Source organism: Chiloscyllium plagiosum, unplaced genomic scaffold (assembly GCF_037043375.1).
Source record: "Chiloscyllium plagiosum isolate Xiang-an unplaced genomic scaffold, Cpla_swu_hap1 HiC_scaffold_3, whole genome shotgun sequence".
In the NCBI taxonomy this organism is placed as follows: domain Eukaryota; kingdom Metazoa; phylum Chordata; class Chondrichthyes; order Orectolobiformes; family Hemiscylliidae; genus Chiloscyllium; species Chiloscyllium plagiosum.
Genome location: NW_028270141.1, coordinates 97,497,136 through 97,518,115, shown reverse-complemented (window position 1 = coordinate 97,518,115; position 20,980 = coordinate 97,497,136). Strand labels below are relative to the sequence as shown.

Genomic DNA, 20,980 nt, shown 5'->3' with positions numbered 1-20,980 from the left:
CCTCTCCACTGGTCTGGTTTCATCAATAGTGATGAATATTTTATTTCAAAGTTCAGCAGCTCAAAAAATATCAGCCCTATTTAAGTAAGGAAAATTGTTTATAAATTAAAGGAAGCAATATTTAAAATAAATGTGGCAAAAAGAAACACAGCATTTTGAGAGGTTTGAAGTTTCAAGTCTAATTACTGAAAATTCAAATTCACTTCATCAAAACTTACGTATTGTCCGATATTTAAATAATCCAACAACCATGCAGCTTCTAGATATTTCTCTGTGGTACAAAACTAAAGTGCTGAAATTTCTTCGCAGAGGCTAAATATGCAGATTTCTCCAAGCATAAACGTGTGTCTCATTGTTCACCAAAGGCGAATGAATTTAGGGTCTGGATTCATTTCTGAAAATAAAAATAGCTCAGAGTAACTCATCTGTTTTTTATCCAAATTACAAATCTGGATAACGTTACCATCCTTGTTCCAATGTTTCTTTTAATTATCTTTGAAGAAATCCTTTGGACTACCTCTATTCTCTTGACCTTTCCTTATTTTTAATCTGGTACACATATGCTCAGCGTAGCTTCATAAATACTGTCTTCAACATGGATAATGGACCTTTTGCCCAAAAAGTAATAGATAGGCCAAGAGGTTGATGGTGCCATGCCTGATTTTTGAATGCCACTTCATCCACACATCATGAGTAGAAAGTATGCCTCATTAAAACATGAAGACAGTTCTGCAGGGCCATCATCTAAAATAGTCTTGAGGCTCTTTAAATATGAAAACAAAGGGTGTGATACTTACTTGAAACCATTTGTGAAACAGTGAATTAATCAAAACCAAACCTTTCATCTAAGAACTCAATAAACTGCAGTAATTTGCCGATTTTATTCAACATCTTCCAAACCTGCAACCTGTACCAGCCAGAGAACAAAGGAAAGTTGATGCAAAGGAATATAACCATCTGCACAGTCCCATCTGTTTTCTCATGGGTTTGGGTCTATCTCTACCAAGTCTTCCATGCATTCCAGAAATATTACTTTGGAACTTTCTGTAGTAACTCTTATTTGTAACTTAATATTGCAACACACATTATCTTCACACAAAGTGAGAGCTTTTGTTCCCTTCCAACTCTCTCTAGTTAATCTTATGACTTTTTATGTGCTTCTGTTGTCTTTATCCCCATAGTGTCTTCATTCTAAATATTTCCCCTCAATGTTTCAAACTTCATAGGCTTAGTCTCTGAGCTGAAGAATGTTCTGCATGCTCCCCCCTGTCAGTGTGAGTGCTCCGTTCTTAGGTAGTTGCAGAATTTGCTTCTTCGTCTTCTTTTAAGAAATAGCCCCTTGTTGCTGTTGCTGTCTTGTGCAATGTTATCAATGTATTACAATTTATTCTTAGAATCCAGTTTGATTTTAACTGTATATGATCTTTGTCATTGTGTTTACACTGTGATCATTCCTCCTCTCTGTCAATCTCTTGTCTATACTCTCACCTGGATTGCAGCTCTGGTAATTCTTATGTCATGCCTTTTCATTAAAGACTCGAGTCTGGTTATTCTTTGCTTCTCTTTGTGTTGTTTCACTGTGTCATAGTCAATCTCAAGTAATGTTTGGCTAGAACATCTGAGATAGGGATGGCAGTTAAGTTCTAGTCTCCTGTACATTAGGGTAACCCTGATGAAAAGCCATTCTGTAGTGGTGAGAATCAATAGCTTATTAGTGCAAGATTGCAATCTGTTTTTCTTGAACAATACTACTATTGTCAGTATCATTTGCTCAGCTTCTCTACTTGCTATAAGATAGTAAGGTGCATTGGTTTAACCAAGGAAATCTTATTCACATGTGAATTGCTAAGGATGTTCATTTGCAAACCTGGACCATTACCAGATACTACACATCCAGAAGGACATGCATTGAGTAGATTCACTGCAGTGATTTCATTGTAACTATGATCATGCAACTGTGTGGACAGTTGACATTTATCCACCTTGAGTAATAGCCTATGATGGGATAAAAAATATTCCCTTTGAACACAATTAAATCCATTCCTAGCCAATCCTGTGGCCTTGAAGGAAAAGGTGAAGGTATCAGTAGCTCATCTTTCTATTGCCTGTTGACAGTGCACAGAATATCACTGATAGCAGACAGACTGGTGTTGTCTCTTTGTATGACATTCATAATTCCCAAATGTTCTTGTTGAATTCTTTTCAGAATTTCAAGTCAAAGAACTCTTGACATTACTAATTACACAGTGAAGACTAGCAGGTCAGTACTGACAATGAACTGTTTGCACTGTTCGAAGCACTAGTATGGTACTTGATTGCTAGGTACATGGTTTGGTCATCTTTCCAGACATTATTACCAGAATTTTTCTGCCTACATTTGGGCTTCTCATATCTTCTGCAGCTTCCCTTCAACAGCTAGTAAGTGCTAGTACTTCTGATGTATTGACTTCAAACTTATTCATGAAGTCTAATTTATCTTGTCTAGTTCTACTTTATGGTATCCCAAAGAACATGTCCTCTGCTATTTTTGTACGTTGACCATATATAGTCAGTAGTTGAGGCATATCTCATGAGTTTTAACACAAAACATTGAACTCTGGTTGGCATCTTGGCAATTTCTTTTGTGTTTAGAAGGGTGGTTATTGGTTTATGGTCTGCTTGAATATCGAACTGTAAGCCCATTTTTTAATGTGAATTTTTTTTGCATGCTCATATTACTGCTAAAGCTTCTTTCTCATTTATGGTGTAACACTGCTTTATCTCTCCTGGCAATCTCAAAGCACAGCAAGTTGGTCTACACTTTCCATCTTTCTGCACTTGTAAGAGTACTGCCCCATCCTGTTGTAGATGCATCAGTCAGTAAAAGTGGATCACAGTGTGCTGGATTCCTACAGAGATGAGGAATTGCTTGATTTTGTCAGAAGCCTTTTCCTCATCAATGCTCCAGTACCATTGTTGACATGTGACATAGAAGCTGTCAAGAGGGCTCATTAGTCTCCAACAAGTTTAGTGTAAACTTATACCTTTCGTCATCCTGGGGAATCTTTGAAGTTCTGTCATGTTTTTAAGTGATGAGGATTCTCTTATAGCTTTGTTTGTTTTTTGCAAATTCACTGTGATTCCAGTCAGTTGGATAATGTGCCCAAGAAATGTTATCTTATGGTCTGTAAAATGCACCTCTTGAATCACTGTTCTAACTCTTTTGGCCATGTGGATCCATATTTTAGCACTTCATCCATATGGCACATTATTCCAAAAACAATGCCTTCCAATGTTAAAAATTTCTCGAATTGACACAATCCCCAAAAATAGTCTCATAAAGCAATAACACCTTGATTGGTGGAATTAATCCAGTTAATTCTTTTTAGTCATTTTCCTGACATAATTGCCAAAATCCATTGATAACATTCAGTGGTGCATCCATCAAATAAGTGGAGCTGCAGGATAAAAGTCTTAAATTTCAGTCGAATAACCATGAATGAAATGATGGCTGATCAAATCATTGTTTCCCAGCACAATCTGCAATAACTGTTCAACTTAGGAAGTTAGATCGTTCAATCGAGTGAAATATGATTGATGAGAATAAACAGCTCAGTTGTCATCAGCATCAAGATTAATGTTATTTCCGAATTTTGCATAGAGCTGAACTTTAAGATCAGATAGCACTTGTTGAATTAACTCCATGTGGGTCTGCAAAGCTTGCATCTCAGTTTGCTTTACAGCTTCTAGCATCTCCAGTATCACATCCTAGGAGTGGCAAATAAAAGCCTTTCCAATTTGGTAAAGAACTGGCACTGTATCTTCATCAAGCATCATTATATCATCAGAAGCATCTTCTGGGTTCTTTAACTATTCCTTTCTCAGTTCTATTTCTTCTTTAAATTCTATAAGCCTATTATTATTTCTTGCAAACATATTAATTTTCTGTTGATCTTCAAATGCAGCATTAACATCTTCTACTGCCCCTTTCTTCATGATGGTGGCCAATTTTCCAGATTCTCGTTATCAGTAAAAAAGATACACATTGCTAGATGTTGGTCGATCTCTACTGAAGCCAGTGTGTGAATCTCGCATTACATTGCTTTGTTTAACTGATTTAAATCTGCACAAATTCTTGTTAAACAAGTTGGTTTTGGTATTGTAACTATACCTGAACACCCTGTTGCTGGAATGACAAATGGTAAAATCACTCCTTATCATATCATGTACTCTTTTCCTTCTTTATCTCTGTCCAAAGTGGGTGAGGTACATTTCTTGGAATGTGTAAACTGAATGGTTTGGAATAATTATTTTAGGTAATGTGATGCTTGTTCTGTAACTACAATGTGTTCAACCTTCCAGACTAATCACAACTTTAAACATGTCTTACTACTTAGTAGAGAACATTCTTGATTCTGAATGATATAGATGGATTCCATCATTTGTCTGCTATTATATCTGATCTGTAATTTTTAATGACGTTCATCAAGGATATTGCAACTTCATGGATGATTATTGTAAGTTTATTTATTTAAGTGTTTTAAACCAACTGATAATGTTGAAATATCAGCTCTTGTGACTTGTTTCTGTCATATTGAAGATATTTCTATATGATTGCAAGTGTTTTTTTTTCTCCATTTTGGCAGCTGCAGTTTTCATATGCTTTCTCCCTTTGCAGCCAATAATGGACTAGTTTATGAAAGAAAAAATGTCCTGTCTCCACGTTGGGGGATACTCTATGCTATCTTACATGGAATTATTACCAAGCCAAGTGGGGCACACTTTGAACAGATCTAGCACCTTAAGATCTGTGTCATCAGTAACATTCATTTCATGAGGGTCAGGCAATGATAATCTCCACCAAGAGAAAGTCTGATCATTTGCTTTAACATTCAGTAGCATTATCATTGCTGAACTCCATGATCAATATCATGTGAGTTACCGTTGAACAGAAACTAACGAGCAGAAACTAATGAATGTGTGCATAAGAACCTCTGGCATGGTGGTGTCATAGTCTGTCAAATTTTTAGTATCTTCCTCAGTGAAAATAGCTATAAAGTAATCATTTAGCTTCTCTGCTTTCTCTCTATTCCCAATGATAAGTTTTCATGAGCCTGCCGGTAGGAGATCCACATCTGCTGTAGCCAATGGCTTCTTGTAATTTATTATTATTTTGTTGTTTCTTATTGATTGCATTCATATTCTATTCTCTCTTATCAGTTTCTTTGCCCTGCTTTGTTGTATTCTATAAATATTCCAATCCTTAAAATTACTGCTATTCACTTCAATATAATAAACTTTTTTTAAATCTGTCAGAATCCTGAGCTCCCTTGTTAGCCAAGGTTGTCTGACTTTTTTTGAGTTTTGAAGGCATGTAAAGCTGCTGTAAGCCATGCAATAATTCTTTAAACACTCTCCATTGCCTCTGTATAGTCAGGCTTTTTAATGCATTTTGCCAATCCACCTCTGCCAATTTGTGTCTCATGTTTTCATAATTTCCCCTGTTCAAATGTAATACCCTTGCTTCAGAATGAATGATCTCACTTTCAAACATAGTGTGAAATTCTATCATATTATGGTCACTCATCCTTAAAGAATCTTTCACGACAAGATTGTTATTCAGCCCCAATATTAGATTTATCATAACATGTCCTCCAATTAGCTCCTCAACATACTGCTCGAGAAAACATCTGGAAACTTGTCCTCCACACCTTTAGTGCTCAATTGGTTTACAGTCTATATTAAAGTCACTCATATTAATTGTGTTTCCAATGCTCCATGCTTCTCTCAGCTCTAAATTAATACCAGGTCTCACACTGCTATTTGGCAGCTTATAAGTAACTTAAACCAATGTCTGCAGCTCCTTACTGTTTCCTACCTGTACCCAAACAGATTAACACATTTTTCTTCTGATCCAAGACCCCCACCTTTGCTAATGTACTGATCTGATCCATTATTTTCAGTGTAACTCCTTTTCTTTCTTGTCTATCCTTTCTACGCATTGAATGTCCTTGAATATTTTGTTCTCAGTCCTGGTCACAATGGTTCTATAATGACACTTTGATCATACTGATGTATAAGTATTTGTGCCTTTAGATCATTAGTCTTGTTGTGAGTGCTGTGTGCATCCTGGTAGAGTGCTTTTAACTTTGTCTTTTCGGAGTAATTCCACTTTCGCAAAGTGTACTTAATGTTTGAGTTTGTTTCTCCTGTCTTTTAGTCTCCTCTAGCAACTTTTAAAATTCTTATTACCAACTTTACTTTCTTCCAACCTCTGTTACCCTTCAGGTTCCCACCCCACTGAAAGACTAGTTTAAAACCATCTCAGCAAACTAGCAAACCTCCCTATGAGGATATCAACCCCAGTCCCATTAAAGTTATTCAATTCAGCTTGTACATGGCCTATCTGCCTATAATTGATCCAAGCTCCTCAGAAATCTGATGTCCTAGCTCTTACAGTGGCTTTCCAGCCACACATTCAGTGAATAAACTGTCCAGTTCCTATGCTCAAAAACATGTGGCGCAGGGAGTGTAATCCAGAGCTTAGTGCTCTTGACGACCAGATTTTAATTTCCTTTCTAACTTCATGAAATCTGCCTTCAGAACGTCATCCCTCATCCGACCTTGTCATTAGTACCAGTGTAGTTTGTGACTTGTGGCAGATCCCATTCTCCCAAAAGGAAGTCCTGCTTCCATTATATGACTTTCTTGACCAAGGCACAGAAAGGCAACACATCATCCTTGAGTTATGTTTACTGCCACAGAAATACTTGTTTGATCTCTTGACTGTGGAATCATCTATAAATATTGCTCGTCCATTCTTCTTCCTCCGTCCTGTACAGCTGAATTACCCATGATGCTTTGGGCTTGTGTCAGGCTGCATTCCCCTGAAGAACCATTGCCTTATTAGTTTCCAGAGTGAATACTGATTAGTAAGCACAATAGAGACAGGGTAAATCTTCAATACCTGCCTGGCTTTCTTGGATTACCATTTAGGGATGGGTAATGTGGAAATGAAGCTTGTGCAGCTGATGAAATTTACTGCAGATGTGTCTGTTGGGACATGTCGTATTTCTATGAATTTACATGTACTGTTGGAAGTAAGCTCCACTTGGCCCATCTGATCCACCATCCATAACTCTAAAAATAATTTGCTACTTTTCAAATAAGTATGGATTGACTATCAAAACATAGTAACACTTATTGTATTTCTCAGGAAAAAAGAAAAGATTAAGAACTCTACAGATATAAACATAAACTAAACACTCAGCTTCCACTTTATTGATTGGAAATGCTGACAAAACCTTCGTTGCTTTCCCTGCCCTGGTGACATCACACTGTTTTTGGACTCAGTACAGGAAAGCTTCTTGATCCATGCCTTATTTCCTCATTTGTTCACTTTACATTCTAGGGATTTTACTTATTTGAGTAAACCTTACTTAAAGAAGCTCTTTCACCTCTTTGCCCTGAACTCCCACTTGGACCTAAATCCCCAGTTACTCAGTTTTGGTCTCATTCCAGCTTGGTTTCCCTCACTCTGACCATGCAGCTTACTCTTTACTGTGTACTTTCACAAACCAGTCGTACATAGGGGGATGTGATAAGACATTTGTAAAAGGCATCTGAATGGACATATGAGTAGGAAGGTTACAGAGAGAATTGGGTCAAGTGCTAGCAAATGAGGCTAGCTGAAGTTAGGATATCTGGTCAGCATGGATGAGTTGGACTGAAGGGTTTCCATGCTGTGCATCTCTATGACTCTATAATTCAATTCTATTGGTTTTATTGGTGTCCCCAAAAAATGGCAAACTTCTGACTTTGTGCTGTTAATCAGAAACCTGTACAAGTGTTGTGGCTAGTGTCGCTGCCTCTGAACCAATAGTTCTAGGTTCAAGTCCCTCTTCAGGAAGACCTAATGAAGGCATATTCACAATATGGCCAAATAGATTGTCAAGTTGAAAAATCCTTCCAACAAATCCAATGGTAGGTCATAAGAGTAGGATAAATTGCCGGCCAGCAAGTGATGAAAAATAAATTGGAGACTCTATCATTGTCATACGCATTTAATGATGCATGTCACCACAGTAACTCAAACTCCTCCAGGGATGGTTGGCTCAGTTGGCCTGATGGCTGGTATATGTCAGACTGGTGTCCAACACAGAGATTTTGATCCCTGCTCTGGTTGCAAACCATAAGTACCTAAAGTGGCTCCAATAGGTAAGACCTCCCACCAAATTGCAATCAGGAAATAATCCTTTACAACTGTACGTCATTAATCTTTGCCATATGCATTTACGAGATGACGTGCCGGTTTTAAGGTGTTTATTTTATATTAGTATGTCTATATAGACTAGTTATGTACAGTGTACCACAATGTGCACAATAATACAGAATGAACATATATTACTGCGTTTATGTACTAATAATAAATAAATTATTGCCTTCATATTTCAAGCAAAGCTCAGTTAAATACCAGTTACATTTAAGTCTAACTATAGTCTTGACACACTAATGATCATCATTCTCACGTTACCACTTGAACCAGATACTAGCACTATATACAGCCAACAGTACTGATGACAGGAAGAAGCATGTTTAATTGTCACTTGGTGGGGAAATGAGAATTCAAATAGGCCAAATAGAGTAGTATAAACAGATTACCACTTTCACTGTCTGCATTACAAATAACACTGATACACTGATTCATGTTTATTGTACTTTGGATTTTGTTCTCCAGTAACCGTTTAGAAAATAAAATGGGTGAGTTTACATCCCAGACTAGTCGTGGTCCACTCTTCCATTAGACTGTTTCCCTGGACTTTTCTTCCTTAATTGAACTCCTATTGGCATTGGCTGCTCCTTCCTGGTCCACTGAAAATGATTACTCTCAATGAAGCAGAACCTGTATTCCTAGTGGATCTACCTTCTGTTCTTTCTTTCGCCACCATCTCTCCAGAGGTAGCATGTGAAAAGTGAAGTGGACCCTGGAGGTGGTAATAGTGGTACCATTAGCATTCAATAGAACTTTCTGATTGCCTTCATTCAGTTCAACTAGCTTCAATAGTGAAGGCCTTGATATGGATAGAGGACATTAGTGAAGAAGTTTCATTTTAATGTCTGAGGAACTTCTACTTCCATTAATCTCCTTAATATCTCATCTACTACCACAGTGATCATGAAGGTTGATTACTTAGAATTTGAGATCTCTCTTGATGCTAAGCATATCAAATTTTCAATCGGTCACCTACCTGGGATTGTGCCTGCTTTGATACGTAAACTTCTCATCTTTCCTGCTTTATCACACTCTCCATTCCTTCTCTTCTTACACTATGAATGCAGGAATGGCTGCCACACCTATACCTGCAGGCACACAGCTCTGAAACAGATTACTGTTCTGCCAATCGTAACACTTTGTACTCGTAATCCTTATCTACAACAGGCTCAAACTTCCATAGGATGCTCAGTTCTGGGTTTGTTGCGCCTCTGGAATACTGCTGTCACTAGTGGCTAATTTAAGACTTTTAACAAGGCTGTAACACACTTATTGGTCTTTCCCACTTCCTCCATATATCACGCCAGCTTCCCCACAAATGCTTCTTTTAAACTTTTCTAACACCTACTTGCAGAGCACAGATGATTAATTTTCGATTAACTGACAACACCCATTCACCCAAACCTGCTGGATAATGAAGATTTTACTGTATTTACACTTTCCCACCACATTATGAAAAGAACAAAAGTGTACAAGAAGTGGTATAAAACATTATAAACAGAGGAAGGTGCTCCCCTTTGTGTCCAATTTGCTGGATAAAATCTGACTGTATGATAGTTACTAGCTTAGTGTTTTGAATCAGTACTGTATTTCCTTAGCTCACATAAGTCTTCTAAGACACAATGTCCTTCAAATCGACTACCAGCATGAGATTCTTTAACATTGTTAACAGTTGAATCAAAACTATATAAATTCACGTGTCATCTTATGGGCTGAAATACAAATTGTCAGTGCAAAGTTCTGAGTTGTATGAGGTGCAAAGCAAACAATCCCTGAGAATGATGATTCATTGCTTACTGCAAAAATAAAATGAACTCCAATTTTTTGACAGACCACCAATAGGCCACAAGATTTGCCATTGAGTTTGGGAATCAGTGTTGGTCAAATGAGGACCAAGAGACTATTGATGCAAGCCCTCAACCACACAATTTCTGCTGTGTTTTCAGACCATAACATAAATAAATAAGAGATTGAATGATAAAGGATAAAGAATTTGGTCTGGAGAAAAGAAGCTAATAATTGCGAGACAGCCAATTAAAACCACATAGAAAGGAGATGAATCGCCTCTTATTTCCCTTGACAATTTCATGGTTTAAACTGGCTTTCACAGGAAGAAAGAGAAAAAAGAAGAAAATATAATTTCAGAAATGACAGAACTCATTGTTCCCAGAATTTTAAATTTAAAAAAGTTAATAAAGCTAAACTATAAGATGATAGGAATTTGCATTTCACAGATTAACAACATGTAACAGCAAGAAAGGCAATCTGCTTTGCCTCAGGTGATAATTTAAGAAACCTTTGCATATTTTATTTAAAAGTGGAACCCGTTCGGTTGGGTAATAACACAGACAGATAATGATTAGAAGGTTGCACCTTCAGGGCACACAGCTTGGGCCCAGCAAATACCAAACAACACTCCCAAAAGCCTGACTAAGCGCAGATTAGCCTGCTGATGGTTTGTGAAACGTTTCAAGGTTCTCTGAAGACAAAATAGGCTTTGACATTTGCATTTGGCTGTGACCAGCTTTCCATGATTTTTTTTAGCCTACTTAGCAAACATAGATTTTTTTTGGAATTAATGAGTTCAGTCAAAATGAATAGATAAGTCATTAATTTGAGATTCTTGTTATTTACCATATTTGAGGTAATATAAGGTATGGTATTTCAGATGAGAGTCTAAGGGCAGTTGAATTTCAATAACTAATAATCTCCTGTCCCCTCAGTTTAAAGCTAACACGGCTTACCAAAACAATTCAATTTTCAATTTTATTCAAATTTTGGTGAATTATTTATTTTTTGTAAACTTAAAATTTAAACTGGGTTAAAAATTGTAAATACTTTGAATCTCATGGTGAATTACCTGACAGAAATGAGATTTGTTATCACATTGAATACTTGAGGTGAAAAACACAGATCCAGGGAGAAGGATAAATGCAAGAAGAAGAAATGAACAGGATAACATGTTGATGGGATTGGATGGGGCCAAGTGGCAGGAGACACATGACAAAGAACATAATCATTGGCATAAACCTGTTGGGCTAACCAGCCTGTCTTTTGGTTCCAAAATTCTAAGTTATTCTGTGTAAACTTGATAGTAGGAATTGGAATGTGTGGGTTTGGTTGGTACAGTAGAGCACTCAAGCTCCATATTTAATGCTTGATGAAGTGGCAATATTGCTGAATGTGGTGGATGGGTTGATCTGTTTTCCATATCAAAGGACAATGGGGCAGCATGTCTAGCAGAATGAGGTAACATACTTAATGCCTCAATATCTCAAGGAGACTTAAGTATATATAAACTATTCTTAAGTAAGCCATAAAGAGCATTTGAACAGAAACAGTCAGTTGCTAAAACTGAAGCCTAACATGTATTTCGTAAAGTGCCCGTCCAACATAAAAACAGATTTTATTATAATACTTTGACATGTGGTTCTCTTGAAAGATGTTTGTGTGGTAATAAAAAATGTGAGTGTGAGAGTTTGGATTGTACCAACAGTCAAGGCAAATGGTTTCTGTGCACATTTCTTTCAGACGTATAATGTCAAGACTGCATTTTCACTGTACTGAAAGTTGGAAGCTAGTATAGTAGCATTTTTTAATCATAACAAGTGTTAAGAAATGACAATGTTTTGACTTATTATGTGGAAGCCACTGAAGTAACCATTCACATGGTATAACATTGAAATGATAAGCATTGCCAAAAATCACATCTTGTCCAATCAATGACTTGGTACCATACAGTGCTGAAGCTTTCTCCACTTTCTCAGTTATTTTCACAAACTTATAAATGCTTCACATAAACAACAAAAACAATGGGCAGAATTATCACAGTCCATCTACAACGTGGACAGTCAGTTGGGAAAAAATGGTAAAATTGGAAACAATGAGATTTTCTACATTAGGAAAAAGATACCTGATTTTCCACCCAAGGTTTGAGCGAGGAGATGAGAATCTTTTTAGTGAGTGGCAAGAGACCTATTTGCATGTGTTAATATCCTTTGGTGTCTAATCTCATCTTATTTACATGCAATTTGCTATTCCTCCAAATGGTGAACAGAAAGTGCATGGTGACAATTCCCAACTTTAAAATCAGAGCAGGTACCAAACAACATCCTTGCAGCTCATCATATGCTCCTCTGAGCCTCCATCTTGACTACCAGCCCCCAACCTTTCATCGTCTGCTCCATGGACATTGATCTTCTGCATTCTTTGTCCACAGAGGGTGGCATCAGACACCCACCAGCCTCGTCACACCATCAGGGCATATCTTCGACCACTTCAAATATAGTTTTCCATTTCTATACTGCACTCGCATCTATTCTTGTAATGTTCCTACCAGGCCACTTTGTGCATTCAGGACAGGCACCCATGCCATTGATTGGAGGATGATGCATTTCAAGACTCTTAGTGCTAGTCCATTTGGTGGCTCATTCACTTTGCACTTATTCAGATGCTCACAGCAGCTCTTCGTTGCCTTATCATTTTGTACTTTGTCACCTCATTCAGAACTTACACCACCTCTTTCACCAGGGTCTCCAGGTCCTCATCAGCAAATCAAGTTGGCAAGATGCCTCTGTTGCTCATCTTGAGGGCAGTTCTTCCTACACTGCAACTGAAAATAGCAGCTCCTGCCTTGCAGTGATTGACCTGGTACACAACTGTGCTTTAAAAATGATATCGGTGGCAGAAATCCCAGTGACAAGTACTTCTGCTGCAGGCAAGCACAAGGTAGCTATAATGATGTAGTGCATACATAATGAGGTGGACAACAGAGAGTTGCATGAGAAAACCTCACTACAGCTCAGTGAGAGAAATACTTCCTGAAATTGACACTTGGATAATTTTTGGTAAAATTCAGCCCAATCTCTATGAATACATGTTCTATTTAAAGATGTACCTTGAACACCATATTATACAGTGAATTGTAATACAGTGGGTAATAGCATTTGGCTATGAATCCACTGAAATATTACAGAGAGTGGAATGTGGGATTAAATTCCCAAGCTACCTCTTTTGTCTTGTTGGGAGGTAGCTTGGGAATTTAATCATGTGGGAGGATGACATGTTAGTGCTGTGCTGATATCCTGAATTAGCTAAACTGATTTCTGAGGCAACAAGGCATGTGTTCGCTACTTCAACAAAATTGCCAATCAATGAGAGAGTGCAGAAACGATTTGAAAGGATGTTGCCAGGGTTGGAGGGTTTGAGCTATAGGGAGAGGCTGAATAGGCTGGGGCTTTCTTCCCTGGAGTGTCAGAGGCTGAGGGATGACGTTATAGAGGTTTATAAAATCATGAAGGGCATGGATATGGTGAATAGCCAAGGTCATTTTTCTCGGGTGGGGGAGTCCAAAACTAGAGGGCACAGGTTTAAGGTGAGAGGGGAAAAATTTAAAAAGCACCTAAGTGATAACTTGTTTTAGAGGATGTGCATGAATGGATTGAGCTTCCAGAGGAATTGGTGGAGGCAGCTATAACATTTATAAGGCATAGAACATAGAACATAGAACATAGAAGAATACAGCGCAGTACAGGCCCTTGGGCCCTCGATGTTGCGCCGATCCAAGCCCACCTAAACTACACTAACCCACTATCCTCCATATACCTATCCAATGCCCTCTTAAATGCCCATAAAGAGGGAGAGTCCACCACTGTTACTGGCAGGGCATTCCATGAACTAACGACTCGCTGAGTGAAGAACCTACCCCTAACATCAGTCCTATATCTACCCCCCCTTAATTTAAAGCTATGCCCCCTTGTAATACCCGACTCCATACACGGGAAAAGGTTCATACTGTCTACCCTATCTAACCCCCTAATCATCTTGTACACCTCAATCAAGTCACCCCTAAACCTTCTTTTCTCTAGTGAAAACAGCCCCAAGTGCCTCAGTCTTTCCTCATACGATTTTCCTTCCATACCAGGCAACATCCTGGTAAACCTCCTCTGCACGCGTTCCAATGCCTCCACATCCTTCCAATAGTATGGCGACCAAAACTGCACACAATATTCCAGATGCGGCCGTACCAGAGTCTTATACAACTGCATCATGACCTCAGGACTCCGGAACTCAATTCCTCTACCAATAAAAGCCAGTACGCCATATGCCTTCCTCACCGCACTATTTACCTGGGTGGCAACTTTCAGAGATCTGTGTACATGGACACCAAGATCCCTCTGTTCATCCACACTACCAAGTATCCGACCATTAGCCCAGTACCCCATCTTTTTGTTATTCTTCCCAAAGTGAATCACCTCGCACTTAGCTACATTGAATTCCATCTGCCACCTTTCTGCCCAGCTCTGTAGCTTCTCTATATCCTGCTGTAACCTGCCACATGCTTCCTCACTGTCAACAACTCCTCCGACTTTCGTATCATCCGCAAACTTGCTCACCCAACCTTCTAACCCCTCTTCCAGGTCATTTATAAAAATGACAAACAGCAATGGTCCCAAAACAGATCCTTGCGGAACACCGCTAGTGACGGCACTCCATGAAGAAACTTTGCCATCAACTACTACCCTCTGTCTTCTTCCATCCAGCCAATTCCTAATCCAAACCTCCAATTCACCCTCAATGCCATATCTCCGTATTTTCTGCAGTAGCCTACCATGGGGAACCTTATCAAACGCCTTACTAAAATCCATATATACCACATCTACCGCTTTCCCCTCATCAACCTCCTTCGTCACCTTTTCAAAGAATTCAATAAGGTTTGTGAGGCACGACTTGCCCTTCACAAAACCATGCTGACTATCCTTGATCACATTATTCCTATCCAGATGTGCATAAATCCTATCCCTTACAATTCTCTCTAAGACTTTGCCCACAACAGAAGTGAGACTCACCGGCCTATAGTTACTAGGGCTATCCCTACTCCCCTTTTTGAACAAGGGAACCACATTTGCTATCCTCCAGTCTTCTGGGACTACTCCTGTATCTGGATGGTACATGAATAGGAAAGGTTTAGAAGGATATAAACCAAATGCTGGTAAATGGATTATGTCAAATTGGGATCTCTGGTTGGTATGATGAGTTGGACTGAAGGGTCTGTATGACTCTATAACTATAAGGGGAGTAGGAGTGTGTGCTGTGCTCAAAGGCACTCAGTGACTGATTGAGAGATCATTATTGGGAAAAGATGGACCAGATGACACCAAACCCCTGCCCTTGTTGCAGGCCTCCCCTACAACTGCTTCCTCCCCCTCCACACACTAATGACACCCACTCCGAGAAACCTGTCATATTATGACCATGAGATGTAGTGCAGGAGTAGGCCATTCAGCCCATTGAGTCTGTTCTGCCATTCAATGAGCTCATGGACTGATCTGATAATCCTCAATTCTACTTTTCTGTCTTTTCCCAAAACCCTTGATTCCCGTACTATTTCAGCCTTGAATATATTTAATTACCCAATTTCAACATTCAGCTACAGTAAAAAAAAAATCCACAGATTTACCCCTCGCTAAAAGAAGAAATTACTCCTCATTTCTGTTTTAAATATGCAAAAAATTATTCTGAGATTATGACCCCTGGTCATGGACTCTCCCACAAGGGGATAAATCCTTTTACATCTACACTATCAAGTCCTCTGAGAATCTAGTGTTTCAATAAGATCTCTTGTTCTTCTATATTTCTATTGGCCCACCTACTCATCCTGTCTTCCTGAGACTATCCCTCCGCGCTTCATGTCAGCTTAGTGAACTTTCTGTAGACTGCCTCCAATGTCAACAAATCTTTCCTTAGATATGGGGCCTAAACCCCTGTTCACAATGATCCAGCTGTAGTCTGTTTAGTTTCAGGAAAACCTCCCTACTTTTATACTTTTTTTAAAAATAAAGGCCAACATTTTATATGCCTTCCCAATTATGGACCAGGCCAGACCACCTCAAACCATTTCATGAAGGTAGCCTAGACCCTAACTTTTCTAGTTGTTTTAAGCGGGTGTAAGGTGGATGTTCCAGGAGTGATGCAGCTAGTCAAACCACTTGGCTTCAAGTAAAACAGAATTTATTTACACATCACCAAATGAAACACAAGCAAAAATCACAGAATTTGGATTAACACCAATTTGAAAACCCAACGGTCACTATCACCTCACAACTTAACAAAGGAGCTGTTCCAATTACCTGCAACATTCCCAATACACACATCCCTTGGCAAAAAAAAAGGTAAATTGAAGCACAGGTTCTAATAGGAGAGAAGTCAGAGAAAGAAGATCAGTCAGGGATCATTTGCTGAAGCATGGACATTTTTTACACTGTAGCTGATCCTCTGTTCCCAGCAGTTTCTAACTGTTGAAACTAAACCAAACAAGGAAATCTCTGAACTTGGAGAAATGGCCACTCCCTTTTCATTGTGCAACTGTTTTAAAAAAAAACCTAAAGGCCTTCTCCGATTGTTGCCTTAAACAGTATTTGTTCTCCATAATCAAAGTGGCCTAAGCCCAGGCAAATCAGAACCTCTGCCTTTTATATCCCCATTTGAAATAAAACAAGGACAACCTGACCTTGTTAAAGGAGCATCATCACATCTTCCCCCTTAAGAAAAAAATGAACCATTAATATTCAAAGATAGCTTCATTTTGAAATCCATTGTCTTACACTGTTAGTACACTAAAAAACATATACATTACACTAATAATAGCTATGAAAACGTGCATTACTACATTCTATTTCAGTCTATTTACTCCAGCCACCGACCATCTCCATTGCTCATTCAGGTCTCAGCAATGAGTCAGCAATTACATTTTCTCATCCTGCCAATGCACAATTTTCTAATTGAATGGCTGTAATAATAAGCCCCATCTAAACAATCTAGAATTTTTGTACTTAAATTTCTCTAAAAGATTCAATGGAATATGATCAGTAAATGTGATTGTCTCAGATACTTTACTGGTAGCATAAGTATTGAAATGTCGTAATGCCAACACCAAGCTCAAAGTCTCCTTCTCAACTGTTGAATATTTCTGCTGATGAGTGTTCAATTTCCTGGAGAAATACCTGATAGGTCTTTCTATCTTGTCATCATCTTCCTGTAAGAGCACAGCACTAACACCCACATTACCCGCGTCGACCGCCACCTTGAATGGTTTTACATAATTAGGTGTGGCTATTACCGGGGCAAAGGTTGACACAGCTTTCAGGCTGTCGAATGCCTTCTGATAGTCCACCATCTACTGAAACTCATTGTCTTACTTTAGTAATTCAGTGACTGGAGCAGCCACACTGCTAAAATTTGGTATGAATTTCCGATAAAATGCACCCAATTCCAGGAATCACAGTATTGCTCTTTTCATAGATGGTATGGGAAACTCCCCAATAACCTTTGTTCTTACGTTCTGTGGGGCCATTTGTCCATGTCCAATAACATGGCCCAGGAAGGTGACTTGGGCTTTGGCAAATTCACTCTTAGCCAGGTATATCAAATGCCTGGTTTATCGCCTGCCTTCTAAAGTCCATTGAACAATTCCGATAAATTTTGCAAATGTTCCTTCCGTGACTAAAAATCACCAGGTCGTCAATATAAACTATACAATTGGATAATCCCGAAATTACCTTATTGGTTCGTCTTTGAAATGTGGCTGGCACATTTTTCATACCAAATGGCATGACTTAAAACCAATACAGTCCATTTGGTGTCATGAAGGCAGAAATTATCTTCATTCTTTCGAACAAAGGTACCTGCCAGTATCTTCTGGGCAAGTCTAACTTAGAAACATAAGTTGTTTGTCACACCTTTTCAATACAGTCTTCCAAATATATAAATCAGAATTTGTAACTGCATTGACTTTGCAATAGTCCACACATAACTGTTGGGTACCATCTGGTTTTGGCATCATTACTATGGATGAGCTCCAGTCACTGTAACTCACTTTCGATTATGTCATCTTGAAGCGCATGTTCAACCTCCTTTGGAACCTGTACCAACTTTAGAGGGTATTGCCTATAAGGATGGTGCTTAATCGGAACAGCATCTTCTATATCTACATTATGTATAATTAGCTTAGAACATCCCAGCTTAATTCCACATGTCTCCCCATGCGATAGTAATAACTCTTTCAGGTCATTTTGATTTTCCTCTGGAAGGTAATGCAATAATTTATCCCAATTTTTGACAACTTCTTTATTGTCCAATGTAATTTGAGGAACATCCAATTCAGAATTCTCTGAACTTGGTTCTTCACTCTGTGTTGTAATTATTAACGTAGTCTCTTTTGGCTTTCCTTCCTTGCCAAAATACCTTTTGAGCATATTCACATGACACAATCTGTAAGATTTCTTTCTGTCTGGAGTCCTTATCAAATGGTTCACCTCACTCAATATCCTTTTGACTTGATAAGGTCCACTAAGCCTTGCTTTTAAAGATTCACCTATCACTGGAAGTAACATTAACACTTTATCTCCATTAGCAAAATTATGAGGTTTTGATTTCTTGTCTGCTTCCTGTTTCATTGCAAGTTGTAATATTTTTAAGTGCTGTCTAGCCTCCCAACTCCCCTGCTCTATTTAATTGTTTCCTAAAATCTGACACATATATAGTCCAAATATGTGGTCTCTAAAGTCTGACTTACCAATTTCTCCTTAATCAATTCTAGCGGTCCCCCCACTTCATGCCCCAAAAACTAATTAAAATGGATTAAATTTGATCAATTCATTTGGTGCATCTCTGATGGAAAAAAGTTCAAATGAAATTCTCTTATCCCAATCAAATGGATAGTCTTGACTATAAGCCCTTAACATGGTCTTTAATGTCTGATATTACCTTTCTAGTGCTCCCTATGATTCTAGATGGTTTGCAGTGGATTTGAATTGTTTTATTCCTAAACTGTCCATAATTTCCTTGAATAATTTTGATATAAAGTTTGATCCTTGATCTGATGATATTTCTGTGGGAGGTCTGTACCTAATGGAAAATTTGAGGAACTCATTTACAATCCTTTTGGCTGTGATGTTGCATAATGGATTGGCTTCTGGACATCTAGTGAACACATTCATTATTGTTAAAAGATAATGATTCCCACTTTTTGTTTTAGATAGCTGTCCTAAGCAATCAATTAAGGGTCCTGTAAAAGGTTCCTCAAATGCAGGGATGGTTATGAAAGATATGAATGTTATTACTGCCTGTGTTTTCCAATTACCTGGCATATATGACATAACTGGCAAAATTCAGCTACATTCTTGTGCAATCCAGGCCAGTAAAAATGTTTTTATATTTTAGCTTGAGTTTTTCCTACTCCTAAATGATCTTCTATCGGTAGTTCATATGCTACCCACAACACATCCTTTCTACAATCCACTGGCAATGAAACTTGATGAATTTCTGCCCATTTCATGTCTGCGTGAATATGTGATAGCCTCCATTTCCTCATTAAGACATCATTTTTAAGATAATAGCACAGGAATACATTCAGAATCTTCTTCCGTGTATGCCTTTTGATACAATCCCTTTAGTGTTTCATCTTTCTGCTGTAACTCAATAATTTCTCTGAGCTAAAGGTATCTACTTTGTTATGCTACTGCTCATAACTTGTCTCAACTATTTGATCAAACAGGGTCTCTGATAATTCCACTTCAATTTTCTTATCTGTACTTTTTGATCTCTCCTGTTTCGACTGGTGACTTTGCCACCTCATTACCACATAGTTCAGAAAAATCTCAGGATATACTTCCTGTACTACCTGGGTCGCTTGATTTTTCATTGGCTTTTCAATGACGGTAGGCAGCACTCCTGCCTGTGAACCAGCTATAGCATTAACAAGGGCAAATTGTATTCCTGGAGTTGAGTTATTCCAGTGTTCCTACCATCATTTCTCCACTTTTCACTGAACACTCTAACCTTACCCTCCAGGATTGAACATTTCTTGTCTCATCGTGAATTCCACTTAGTAGCACTTTTACTGGCAAAAGTCCTTCTGAGGTACATATCTCCTCAACTCTCAACATCAAAGATTGACATGATCCTGTATCTCTTTACCTGCTGCTCCTGGCCTATGCGAGTAAACTTTACCTTCACAAGTATATAGTTTAAGAAGATCTGGCACTTCCTCCTTAATCAACTTCTGACCAAGTTGTACATTCGAGTGCAGCTTTCTAGCTTCCACTGTGCTTTCCATTACCACTCCATTAAAATTCACTGGCTTATCCTGTTTTCCTACATCGGGCTTCCCAGTGCTTTTCCTAACCTACTAACACTATGGCTTCATGTGGCCTACTCTATTGCACTGAAAACCGCAGAGCTTTTTAACTTCTCTTTCCCCTTCAAGGGGTTCCATTTCGGCCTGTGATAAGTTATCCTTATGATCTTCACTGAGATCTACTTTTCCCTTACCATGTGAGGTTTTCTCTGTTCCCCAATTTCTATCCCTCACGGATTGAAATTGATGTTGGAAGCCAAACTTTGATTTATGGACCAACTCATAATGAGCAGTCATTTCAGCTGCTAATCTTGCTGTTTCAACTATCTGCTCTTCCACTTGAGTACTCACTACCTCAGCAAGTGAATTTTTGAACTCCTCCAAAATAATCGTCTCTCAAAGAGCATTATAGTTTTGCTCTATTTTTAATCTCCTTATCCACCTAACAAGATTACTGGTTTGACCAAGTTTTGTCCTTAGATTCCAGAAACGCTATGTATAGGCTTCTGGCACAAGCTCATATGCACTTAAGATGGCTTTCTTCACCTCCTCATACGCCCCAGATGCCTCCTCTGATAGTGATGCAAATACCT

The 20,980-nt window shown here is 38.5% G+C and overlaps 1 pseudogene; it reads right to left on the bottom strand.

Moving 5' to 3' along the window:
- Window positions 1-3,591: 3,591 nt before the first annotated feature.
- Window positions 3,592-3,981, bottom strand: LOC122548659 (prefoldin subunit 4 pseudogene; annotated as a pseudogene).
- Window positions 3,982-20,980: the final 16,999 nt, after the last annotated feature.